Source organism: Oryzias latipes, chromosome 18 (assembly GCF_053564925.1).
Source record: "Oryzias latipes strain Hd-rR chromosome 18, Olatipes_Hd-rR_3.1".
NCBI lineage: Eukaryota > Metazoa > Chordata > Actinopteri > Beloniformes > Adrianichthyidae > Oryzias > Oryzias latipes.
Window position 1 is genome coordinate 7,539,755 of NC_136254.1, and position 7,640 is coordinate 7,547,394.

Sequence of the window (7,640 nt, forward strand, 5' to 3'; positions counted from 1 at the left end):
AGAAGCGTTAGGTTACAGGGGACTGAGGCGAAGAAGGTGCAGGACTTCAAGTACTTGGGGTCAACAGTTCAGTGTGATGGGGAGTGTGGAAAAGAGGTGAAGAGGCGAGTGCAGGCAGGTTGGAGCGGGTGGAGGAAAGTGTCAGGAGTGTTGTGTGACAGAAGAGTGCCAGCAAGACTCAAAGGAAAGGTGTACAAGACAGTGGTGAGACCAGCTCTGCTCTATGGGTTAGTGACGGTAGCAGTGAGACAGAGACAAGAGGCTGATATGGAGGTAGCGGAGATGAAGATGTTGAGGTTCTCCTTAGGAGTGACCAGGTTAGACAGGATAAGGAACGAGTACATCAGAGGGACGGCTCATGTTGCCTGTGTTAGCGACAAAGTCAGAGAAGCCAGACTGAGATGGTTTGGACATGTTCAGAGGAGGGATAGTGGATATATTGGTAGAAGGATGTTGGAGATGGAGCTGCCTGGCAGGAGGGCAAGAGGACGGCCAAAGAGGAGATATATGGATGTCTTAACAGAGGACATGAAGTTGGCTAGTGTTAGGGTAGAAGATGTCCATGATAGAGTGAGGTGGAAAAGGATGATTCGCTGTGGCGACCCCTGATGGGAAAAGCCGAAAGAGAAAGAAGATAAATACGTCAAACTAAAATTTAAGACATCAGAATAAAATGAAACATTCAAAAAAATCAGATTAAATTTTCTCAATGAAATAATTATTTTTCTATTTTACAGGATCTTCCACGTCTCTACTGCTTTGCCAACATAAAGGTGTCTGTCGTGGCCCTTCACGCTGACGGTCAGTCCCACACAAGACCAGCCCAGCAGATCGGTTGACCCGCAGGACCATTGAGCATCTGGTAGTGCAGCTTCGGGTTCCTCACACTCTGGGGGGGCGTACAGGAGACTGAGGTCCTGGTGTTTCTTTTCTGGCTGGCGTGTGGCACATCTTACGGTGTGGTAACCAGAGCCTTTGACATGCCACGGTCCACTGTGAGCGACGTTGTCCACAGGACGGCAGACCGCATCCTCCAGCTGATGAGCAGGGTCACCCAGCATCCAGTGGGAATGAACTGCCATTAGTCACCTCTGGTTTTTTAGCAGCCCTCTGAGTCTTCCACCTTTCAAAAGGTCGTGGGGAGCATTGATGGCTGCCACTTAAGAATAAAGACCCTAAAAGAAAATGCAGCTTGTTATTTTAACAGGAAGCTTTTTTATTCCATTCAACTGCAGGCTGTACGTGACTAATGCCAAATTTAGAGATATTTTTGTTGGGAATCAAGGATCAGTCCACAGTTCACAGGTTCTACGTAAAAGCCCAATTTATGTAAATAAAACATTACCCACCTGAAGGAATCTTTTTGGGTGATGGTGGGTATCCCTGCATTGCTCATCCCATCACGCTGCTGACACCCTAAATTGAACCCATGAGGAATGTGGTTCAGGCCCGTTCCAACCAGCACCACGCCAAGGCATGCTCTGTGGTGGAGAGAGCATTTGGCATTTTGAAGATGAGGAGGAGAGCAATATTTCTGGGGGCACTGGAAGTAAAACCAACCTTTGCAATGAAAATCATTGCCTGCAGTTCAGTTCTGCACAATCTGCGCATCAGCGAAGGGGACTGCTGGGAGCCACAGATGTTGAGCCACAGCAGGAACCAGTAGGACGGGTAAAGTGGCGTTCGTCTGCGAAGACAAATCTCTGCTTTCCTTTCAGCTCCAACTGTGACACACATGACTCTAGAACACCAGGATTATTGTTAAGATGTATAAAAATAAATGTTAACATATAAAACAAAAATGTAAATATGTACATTTGATATTTATATGAAAATTCTTTTGAGATTGTTAAAAATGGCTCAGATTTAAATAATGCATGTAAATAATTCATTTTTGTTCATGCATTTATTAAACAAACTGCAAAAACAACGACGACGTTACATTTTGTGAACAATATTTTAAACTCAGGTAAGCTTAACAGACTCTCGTCACTCTTTGTCCCTTCGTGCTCTTTCCTCCTCTCCTCTTTCAACAACAACCTTTACCCCAACATGACAACGATTACAGTTTAATGATAAATAAATACAAATCTGATCAAGTGTCTCTTACTCCCATCCGGCACGAGCTTGCCTGATAACAAACAGGCTATCTTTCTCCATCCACAGATGGATCAGATTTTCCTTATCCTCGTCAGTCCCTACATATATAATCACATTTAAAAAATGTGTTAATAACTTATTACTACGGTTAGAACTCACTCATTTTTTTATGTAATATCAACAGCGTTTGTTTTTAGCATTCGGCGCTAATTCGCGCTAGCGTTGGCTTTAGCATTACCGAAATTGATGATCTTCAAAACAATGTAGATAGTCGATTGAGGAATATAACATTTTAAACACATCATCTTACGTATTGACAAATATATTTTACAACAGATACTTGATACTTTTAAATATACTTACATTTTTAAGTCCTCTTTCTCGCGCAACCGTCCGCCATCTTCGAATAATTCAAGCGCAGTGTATTGTGGGTCACACGCAATGCATTCTGGTATGAACGCAGTGCATTCTGGGCAATATTCGCCGATCGAGTGTGCATCGATCCACACTGGTTTTTCGTAGAGAATTCTGGGAAATTTCTAGTGCACATGATTTTTGAACTGTAGATTCGGACAGCACTACAAAATGGCGACCGCACTATATAGTGCACTATATAGGGGTTAGGGCGGTAATTCGGACACAGCCAAGATTTCACCCTAAAACTTCCCACTTCCCATGAGCCCTAGGGGCTGAAGGCGGGGCTAACCCGAAGATCGCTACAATGCCCCCACCTAAGAGGGTTAGTGTCCCCACAAGCCTCACATAGCTGCAGAACTGAACACCACAACACAACAGCAAAACGCATTCACACACTGGCTGAAGACTCCATCGCACATTCCTGGGTTTCGTCCGCCACCGTGTACAGTCCTCTTAACTGGGTGGGTTAGCACATCTGCAACTGACACAGTCCCATGTCAGTATGTGCCCAGCCAGGAGAATCAGTCCCCGCATCCGTGGAAGCACCACCATCCGGGTCGTGAAGAGGAAATATGCGATTCCTTGGCCCGCGCTGAACAAAACGATGCTACGTGTGGTGCACCCAAATATGTGCATCCACATTTGGTATTTATTTAAAAATTAAAAACCATTATTATTATTATTTTGTAGTAATTAAAATAATTATTTTTGAATGCATTTATTAAAAATAGTCTTTGAAAAAAAAAGAATATAAAAAGGAACTATATTATGAGTCTGGTAGGCGGAACCTTTGACACTCGCAGCGCCTCCAAGTGGCCGAAGACGGATCAACTTCCTGTTTCCGTCAGAAGTGATTTGGAGAATGAAAGAGTGCTCGTGTCGTTTCTGCTCTGAGACTCGTTTTATATTTTCACAGGTTAGTATGTGGTTTAAACCCAGCAGATGTAAGCCCTAAGCTTTGGTCTACTTCCCAGATGATTTTCAGTGTTGTTCAATTTGTAATTTTGATGTAAACTGGGGAAGTTTAATTCAGTTTCGGCAATTTCGGCGGGAAAAGCCAGACCGGAAGTAGCGGGTGTTATCGCGCTAGCTTGTTTTCACAAGACAGGATGTTGTTAGCTCGCGCTAAATGAGCTTGTATTGCCATAGCAACTATGCTAACTAGTTGGATCCATTACTGTGTTTGTTTTATTAATTTTGTAAGATTCCTGACGTGACTTTAAACATGTTTAAAAGCAACAGAAACAATTACTTTTGTAACAGTTGTAAAGGGATGAAAGTTTACAGATTTATAGTTCTTTTATTATTATTATAAGTTTATATTTCTAACAGTGCAATGTCCAGCATTTATAAGCTAGAACAATATGCTAAAGTAACAAAGACAAAGAAGTATTTCCTTTGTTTGTGCAGACTACAGAAGTTAAAGTCAATTAAACTTATGTGATTCTTTTGTTTAGTTTTGAAATTTTAAATGTAATGTATTTGAAAACAGAGAGTAATTACTGATGCGTGATATTCGTCAGATATTTAATTTAGACTTGATTAAGAGGTCAGATTGTACATTGGACAATTACATGCACTGAATTGAAATTGTAAATGTGTTGAAACATTTAAACAGAAGTGATTTGGAGAATTAAAGAGTGCTCGTGTCGTTTCTGCTCTGAGACTCGTTTTATATTTTCACAGAGACACAATTCTTTTTGTTATTGTGGTCGCCGCACTCGGGACCCGTAACAAACTGTGGGGGCTCGTCCGGGATCTCTCCTCTTCAGTCGTTGAGGAGCAGATCCAGTGATAACTGAACCAAGAGACTTCCGAGACCGGACCACCATTCAAGTCAAGTCAGTCGGTGAGTGTCCAAGGCGGGAGATCAGGGAGCAAAGGATCTTCACCTCAGAAAGGAGCTGCACTGCTGAAAGGAAGTAAACACATACGTCACAGAAAACTATAACGGAGCGCACCGAAGAAGAATACAGAACCCGTCATTGACAACATGTCAACAGTACGCAAAGAACTAGTGTGGGAAATTAGAGGACGCTTATTCACACTCTCCACCACAAATCTCTTTGATCTGGCAAGAAGCATCGCTACAGACAATAGCGACTCCACACAATTCAGTCAACATGACAAGGAAAGCTGCATGGACTACATCACCTCTTATATACAATCAGACAGCCTGCTGGACCTTGAGGATGAGGGGATGAGCCACCTGCTCATGTTGAATGACCTAATAAGCCAAGCTATTCAAACTAATGATCCAGAATCTCCAGCTGATGCATCCTCCAAAGCTGAAACACACACTATGCCCAGCTCACTGCAGCCTAACATATTACCAGACCCTCCGGACAGACACCTTAGCACAAATACTAACAAAGAAGAACAATCAACAGAAGAACTAAGGAGAATGTGTGAGGAAATGATTGAGAGGCTAAGGCAATGTGAAGTTACAGCATCACAACCTGCCACAACACCAAGTCATCACAGTCACTCACAGTCCCAAAACAGACCACAACAAAGTCCAGAAAGACCCGTAACTCTGAGAGACCTTTCCTACCTGCCTCGGAGAGAATTCAAGGTGTTTGGAGGACAGATCGGAGACAACAGCTCTGACATTGGTTACAACAGTCTCACCAAACAGATCAGCGAAGGAGCTAAAGAAGGTTTTGTCGAAGCTGAGATTGTGAGAGGTGTACTGAGAATTGTAAAGCCTGGTACCTTCAGGGACATGCTCATGCACAAGGATGAACTATCTCTTTCAGAACTACAATGCTTCCTCAGGTCTCACCTTGGAGAAAAAGCTACAACGGAGATGTTTCAGGAGTTAATGTGTGCCAAACAAGCCGAACATGAATCACCTCAACAGTTTTTGTATCGCATGATTGGACTCAAGCAGAAATTAATTTTTCAGTCAAAACAGGCCACCTCTGACATTTCCTATGACCCCAAGACAATTCAGGAAGTGTTCCTTCACACAGTCTACCAAGGCCTGGGAGTTAGATATGCAGACTTGCGCTTAAGACTGAGACCCCTTACCTCAAATCATAACGTCACCGATGAAGAGATACTTAGCGAAATCACAAAGGTAATCAGCGATGAGAAAGAACATCAGCGGAGATTAGGCCAAGTATCCCGCCAGAGAACCGCACAAGCTCAAAGTGCAGTAATTGAGACAAAAGAAACAAAAATAACCAAAGATCAACAAACGGCACAAACAATCAAACAACTCACAGACCAAGTAGAGACATTAACCAACCTGGTGGCTAGTTTGATGGAATCAAAGGCCACAGGGCCATACCACTATGCCCCATCACCACCGACCCAAGCCCAGACTCATGTCACTACACCTTCGCCTTCTCAGTCACAATACTGTCAAGCTCCTCAACCCTTTGCTCGCCAAAGTACAACCCCATTGAAAAGAACATTCCGCTGCCCAAAATGCAGTGAGCAAAACCTGCAGGACTGTTGCCATTGTTTTGTGTGTGGTGAATCAGGGCATCGAGCAATTGGATGCTTAAAGCGGACCAAGTTTCAGGGAAACGTGAATCGGCCTCTGTCGAGGGACAGCCAGAGACCGGTCCAGAGCTCCAGTCCCAGCCAGTAAAACCTCCTCCTGCAAAACTGCATGCAAGACACAACAATAAACAGTCAAGAAAACTCCCTCAACACCATCAGAGGAAACCCTATGAGAACTCCAATCAAAACATCACAAGATGTAAAGTTCCCCTTGTCGGTAAGAAAAGTCTTTTAAAATGTTTGATCAGTGGTTATCCTGCAACAGTATTATTTGACTCTGGTTCACAAGTGAGTATGGTAGACCAACAGTGGGCCAAGAAGTATATCCCCAGCTATTCAGTGAGACCACTACAAGAACTTCTTAACGATGGGTTTGAAGTTTACGCCGTCAATGGCCAAACAGTCCCCTACGACGGGTGGGTAGAACTCACAGTCACACTCGCTGGTCACGAAGATCCTAATCTCACTGTGCAAGCACCATTCCTCGTTAGTAGATTGTCACTACCCCAGCCATTAGTGGGAGCTAATGTGCTTGGAGCAATTATTGAAAGACAGGAGTCTGATGAAGAAGCCAGCACAGTTCTATACAGCCTCCTTCGTCAGGCCTTGGGAATGGATGAAGAACAGGTAGTTGCTATGGTGAACTTCATTCAAACACCAAAAAGTACTGATGGAGGCCCAGCCACAGTAAGAACTGGCAGAGACAATGTAACTATCCCTGCTGGGAAAGCAGTTCAACTATGGTGCAGAGTCCCCCAGAGCTTTGACATCTCTGACCCCCTGGTGCTGTATGAACCTGCAGAGGAGACCAATATGCTAAGACAGTTAAGCGTGGGTGAAGGACTTTTAGAGGTCAACAACCCCCAAAGACCCTATGTAAAGATCCCCATTTCCAATCACTCAAAACATGAAATAATTCTGCCAAGGAAAACAATCATGGGTACCATCCAAAATGTTGCTAAAGTCATCCAACCAGAGACATCAGAGCAGCCCCTAACCCATCTCGCCCAAGTTGCAGCAAATGCAGTGGAAGTGAACAAATCCTCTGCTGAGCCCTGGTTGCCACCTGTCGACCTAAGTCACCTGAGTTCAGACCAACAACAAATAGTTGAAAAGGTGCTGGAGGAAGAGTGTGAGGCGTTCTCCCGCGACAGCAACGACATTGGGTGTATCCCTTCACTAAAGATGGAAATCAGGTTGAAAGATGACACTCCAGTACAAAGGGCCTATGCCTCCATCCCAAGACCTCTTTATAAGGAAGTAAAGGAGTACATTCAAGAACTGTTAGTGAAAGGATGGATTGTAACGTCCCAGTCCCCTTATGCAGCCCCTGTCATCTGCGTAAGGAAGAAAGATGGGTCATTACGGCTTTGTATTGATTATCGCCTTCTAAACAGTAAAACAGTTCCAGACAGACACCCCCTCCCCCGCATCCAAGACCTCACAGACTCACTTGGAGGCTACAGTTGGTTTTCAATCCTGGATCAGGGTAAGGCCTACCATCAGGGTTTCATTGCTGAAGGGTCAAGATACATGACTGCATTTACCACTCCTTGGGGCCTTTATGAGTGGGTGAGGATACCCTTCGGGCTGTCAAACGCACCTGCAGC